Source organism: Lucilia cuprina, chromosome 5 (assembly GCF_022045245.1).
Source record: "Lucilia cuprina isolate Lc7/37 chromosome 5, ASM2204524v1, whole genome shotgun sequence".
Taxonomy (NCBI): Eukaryota; Metazoa; Arthropoda; class Insecta; order Diptera; family Calliphoridae; genus Lucilia; species Lucilia cuprina.
The window spans coordinates 13,942,636-13,948,337 of record NC_060953.1 but is presented as its reverse complement, the minus strand read 5'-3'; the positions used below and the strand labels follow the sequence as shown (position 1 = coordinate 13,948,337).

The 5,702-nt window shown below is 33.7% G+C and overlaps 1 protein-coding gene across 1 annotated transcript in view; it reads right to left on the bottom strand.

The window, feature by feature from the left end:
• The window catches only part of LOC111684657, a 77,765-nt gene that overhangs the window by 34,045 nt on the left and 38,018 nt on the right, over positions 1–5,702 (bottom strand). The window lies entirely within an intron of this gene.

Sequence of the window (5,702 nt, the reverse complement as noted above, 5' to 3'; positions counted from 1 at the left end):
GACTATATATCACTCTATAGTCTGGACTATAGATCAGTCTGTAGTCTGGACTATTGATCAGTTTATAGTCTGGACTATAGATCAGTCTATAGTCTGAACTATAGATCAGTCTATAGTCTGGACTGTAGATCAGTCTATAGTCAGGAATATAGATCAGTCTATAGTCTAGACTGTACATCATTCTAGAGTCTGGGCTATAGATGAATCTATAGTCTGAACTATAGATTACTATTGATCCGTCTAAACCTAAACTATGGATCAGTCTAAAGTCTGGACTATAGATCTATAGTCTAGACTATAGAACAGTATATATATCTATAGCCTGGACTAAGATCCGTCTATAGTCAGAACTGTAGATCAGTTTCTAGTCTGGATTATAGATCAGTTTATAATCTGGACTATAAATTCGTCTTCAGTCTGAACAATAGTCAATCTAGACTATTCGGATAGGTTTATTCTCTAGATCAAATGTGTGCCTAGAATATATTTCTATATGCTGAACATTAATCAGTTGATGTTCTGGTAAGTGTTTCTTAAATGTTTCTTTGCATTTTTTAAATAAAAACTGAAAATATTATAACATTATTAATCGTTTACTAACTGGTATAAATTGTTTTCTTTTAACATAATATAAACAACTAAAAGAAAACAAATTTCATGTACAAGCTTTACAAATGTAAAAAAAAACAGAAAAATGTTCTATTTTCTACAAGATCTTCACAAAAAAATGATAAAGAAAAACAAATCAAAAGAAATGTTTATAAGTTAGGAGAAAACAGACATATTTTTCGAAGTCTTTTTTTTATAAATTTTTTAAGCAGCTTCTGCCACATTTATGTTTTTTATCTTCTCATTGCAAACAGTAACAAACAATAGCCTCTAGTACATGAACTGAAATAAAACAACATTAAAAAATGCAAAAGAAATATTAAAATACTAAAAAAATACTATTAAAGAATTTACAACTATGGCAACATTCCTTAGTCAATGCCTCAACAATGGGCAAAAGCAAGCAGCAGCAGAAATTTAAAAAAAAATAAAAATAATAAATATTGTACAAAAATTTAAATAATCTAAGTAGCAACAGGTAAAAATTTCTATCTATTCATAAAAATTAAAAGTATTTGTTGTTGGTCTAAATTATATAGAAAAAACAGGCTATTTGCAAATTAGTATCAAGGCTAAAAGCAAATATTTCAAATAGCTGTAAAAAAGGAAAGAAAACAGTTACAGTAGAATAAGATAAAATTGAAGAGGTCTATTTCAATAGATCCTCTAGGTTATTTATGTAGACTAGACTATAGACTAGACTGTAGACTAGACTATAGACTAGACTATAGACTAGACTATAGACTAGACTATAGACTAGACTATAGACTAGACTATAGACTAGACTATAGACTAGACTATATACTAGACTATAGACTAGACTGTAGACTAGACTATAGACTATAGTTAGTTAGTTAGTTAGTTAGTTAGTCTAGTCTGTTTAGTCTGTCTAGTCTGTTTAGTCTGTTTAGTCTGTTTAGTCTGTTTAGTCTGTTTAGTCTGTTTAGTCTGTTTAGTCTGTTTAGTCTGTTTAGTCTGTTTAGTCTGTTTAGTCTGTTTAGTCTGTTTACTCTGTTTACTCTGTTTACTCTGTTTAGTCTGTTTAGTCTGTTTAGTCTGTTTAGTCTGTTTAGTCTGTCTAGTTTGTCTAGTCTGTCTAGTCTGTCTAGTCTGTCTAGTCTGTCTAGTCTGTCTAGTCTGTCTAGTCTGTCTAGTCTGTCTAGTCTGTCTAGTCTGTCTAGTCTGTCTAGTCTGTCTAGTCTGTCTAGTCTGTCTAGTCTGTCTAGTCTGTCTAGTCTGTCTAGTCTGTCTAGTCTGTCTAGTCTGTCTAGTCTGTCTAGTCTGTCTAGTCTGTCTTGTCTGTCTAGTCTGTCTAGTCTGTCTAGTCTGTCTAGTCTGTCTAGTCTGTCTAGTCTGTCTAGTCTGTCTAGTCTGTCTAGTCTGTCTAGTCTGTCTAGTCTGTCTAGTCTGTCTAGTCTGTCTAGTCTGTCTAGTCTGTCTAGTCTGTCTAGTCTGTCTAGTCTGTCTAGTCTGTCTAGTCTGTCTAGTCTGTCTAGTCTGTCTAGTCTGTCTAGTCTGTCTAGTCTGTCTAGTCTTTCTAGTCTGTCTAGTCTGTCTAGTCTGTCTAGTCTGTCTAGTCTGTCTAGTCTGTCTAGTCTGTCTAGTCTGTCTAGTCTGTCTAGTCTGTCTAGTCTGTCTAGTCTGTCTAGTCTGTCTAGTCTGTCTAGTCTGTCTAGTCTGTCTAGTCTGTCTAGTCTGTCTAGTCTGTCTAGTCTGTCTAGTCTGTCTAGTCTGTCTAGTCTGTCTAGTCTGTCTAGTCTGTCTAGTCTGTCTAGTCTGTCTAGTCTGTCTAGTCTGTCTAGTCTGTCTAGTCTGTCTAGTCTGTCTGGTCTGTCTAGTCTGTCTAGTCTGCCTAGTCTGTCTAGTCAGTCTAGTCAGTCTAGTCTGTCTAGTCTGTCTAGTCTGTCTATTCTGTCTAGTCTGTCTAGTCTGTCTAGTCTGTCTAGTCTGTCTAGTCTGTCTAGTCTGTCTATTCTGTCTAGTCTGTCTAGTCTGTCTAGTCTGTCTAGTCTGTCTAGTCTGTCTAGTCTGTCTAGTCTGTCTAGTCTGTCTAGTCTGTCTAGTCTGTCTAGTCTGTCTAGTCTGTCTAGTCTGTCTAGTCTGTCTAGTCTGTCTAGTCTGTCTAGTCTGTCTAGTCTGTCTAGTCTGTCTAGTCTGTCTAGTCTGTCTAGTCTGTCTAGTCTGTCTAGTCTGTCTAGTCTGTCTAGTCTGTCTAGTCTGTCTAGTCTGTCTAGTCTGTCTAGTCTGTCTAGTCTGTCTAGTCTGTCTAGTCTGTCTAGTCTGTCTAGTCTGTCTAGTCTGTCTAGTCTTTCTAGTCTGTCTAGTCTGTCTAGTCTGTCTAGTCTGTCTAGTCTGTCTAGTCTGTCTAGTCTGTCTAGACTGTCTAGTCTGTCTAGTCTGTCTAGTCTGTCTAGTCTGTCTAGTCTGTCTAGTCTGTCTAGTCTGTCTAGTCTGTCTAGTCTGTCTAGTCTGTCTAGTCTGTCTAGTCTGTCTAGTCTGTCTAGTCTGTCTGGTCTGTCTAGTCTGTCTAGTCTGCCTAGTCTGTCTAGTCTGTCTAGTCAGTCTAGTCTGTCTAGTCTGTCTAGTCTGTCTAGTCTGTCTAGTCTGTCTAGTCTGTCTAGTCTGTCTAGTCTGTCTAGTCTGTCTAATCTGTCTAGTCTATCTAGTCTGTCTAGTCTATTTAGTCTGTCTACTCTGTCTAGTTTGTCTTATCGCTCATTTCTCGTTTGTGTCAAGTCTATGTAGCCTATCTAATCTAGTCTGTCTAGTCTGTCTAGTCTGTCTAGTCTGTCTAGTCTGTCTAATCTGTCTAGTCTATCTAGTCTGTCTAGTCTGTCTAGTCTATCTAGTCTGTCTACTCTGTCTAGTTTGTCTAATCTGTCTAGTCTATCTAGTCTGTCTAGTCTGTCTAGTCTATCTAGTCTGTCTACAACTAAAGTCTTTTTAAACTTTTTCTTATATCTGCCTATCACTACTTCAATATTTCTTTTTACGTTTACATATTTACCATTTCTTTCCCATTGTTAACTGTCCTATAAATATGATTATAAGAAACAGCTAAAGAAAAATATAAATAAAAATGTATATATTTTTGAGTGCCTCCAGCAAATCCCGCACCACCACTCATCCTTACATCACTGGCCAGATCAACAACTGACTTAAGTATGTCAGACTTAAATATGTTTTTTCTTAGATATTTTTATGTTTCTATTTATAAAAAAAGTTATTAAATTTGTCGTTAATATTGACAGAGGTACATGTAATATTCCAGAATTCGAGGAAAGAAATCTAAATATAAAATATTAATAATACCTTTTTATAGAAATTTTATCTATTTTTAAAGGCTCTAAAGTGTGTTAGTAAGATTTTTATATAGCTTTTTTATGCGTATTGTCAATAGCAACGCAATATTTAAAAAAGTCATAATAGCAAAAATCTTTGAAGGCGTATGAGTTATATTATTTTGAAATTAACGTTATAAATAACTCATACGTCTTAGTTATGAAGTTAATTATTTTATTCTATTTTCCTATAGGGAGGATGATATTAAGAGTTAATATAGAAATTTGTCTTAGTATATGTTGTAATTATCTCTCTATATCTAAGTCGTATAGTATATGTTAGTCTAAACAAAATTTATTTAAAATTGCCCACTTTAATTTACGTCTTAATTTACTACTAAACCACAAATTTTATAAATTTTATTATTTAAAACAAAAACAACTCCTCAAAAAAAAAACTAAAACAATTTAAAAATTCTATTCACGTCGTAAGACCAACAAAGGAAAAACCAAAGCTTAAAATACTAACTTATGGGTGGTTATGGTTGCTCATCCTTTTAGAGCAACAACAACAACAACAATAGAAAACAAAAAAAAACAAGCTACAGTTTTTCTTTTGTATTAAACTCTTGCTTGTTCATAACATTGAGGTCGTTTGTTAGTTCGGTTGTTGTACTTTTTTTGCCGGACTCTTTGTTAAACAACAAGTTTTGTACACATTATATACGAGGTAAAGGTGTGCGTGCATGCCCTTTTTTTGCATATAAATATATGTTTTTGATTTTCTTTTTGTATTGTTGGTAGAAATTTAAGGTTTGCCATTGTACTTGTTTTAGCCGCATGTTTTTGTTGTTGGTAGTTGCTTTTGTTGTTCTACATATAAACCACACTTTAGCTCTTCTCTTCTTTAACTACTAAACTTTGCGACGTTGGTTGTTGCTACTTTTTTTCGGATTTGTGGTGTCTATTTTTCTCTAGAACTTTATATTGGTAATGTTGAGCTTATGTTTTATAACATACATGGACTTTTAAACATTAATATGTAATTTTGAGTCACACAGTCTTATATAAGGATTAAGAAATTACGTTTAAATAACTTAAGTTTTGGAGCAGTAATTCATTTTAATTGAATCTATATCTTCTGATCACTGTACATCTTACTTTTAAGTTTGCGTTTATTTTATAAATGTATCATTAGTGAGCTGCTTTTAAATTCCATAAACCTCCTTTAGTTTACATTTCATTTCTTCATTTTTTAAGGCATTTTTTCCCTTTTTCTCCCAAAACAAAAAAACTCTCCATCTACTTGTAATAATTTCTTTTTACTTTACATTAAAGATTTTGTTTTTGCTGTTTGGTAATACTTTAGTTGTTACTGGTTTTTGTTTAAGTTAAAGAGAAAAAAAATTTCAAAATACAACATGCTTTGTTGTCAAAAACATACCAACAACCAAGCATCTTTGAAATAACAAAACAACACTCTAGTGTTTAGTGAAATTGTGTGGTGGGGCTAAACGCAGCTGCAGCCAGCAGTTTCACAAGGTGTAAATGTATCTCTTTTAGGCAGGTTGGAACATGGAATGGAACACTAACTAACTAAATAACTAACTAGCCTATTCCACAGACTTTAGACTAAGTCTAGACTAGTCTATAGTCCAGTCTAAAGTCTAGTCTATAGTCTAGTCTATAGTCTAGTCTATAGTCTAGTCTATAGTCTAGTCCATAGTCTAGTCTATAGTCTACTCTATAGTCTAGTCTATAGTCTAGTCTATAGTCTAGTCTATAGTCTAGTCTATAGTCTAGTCTATAGTC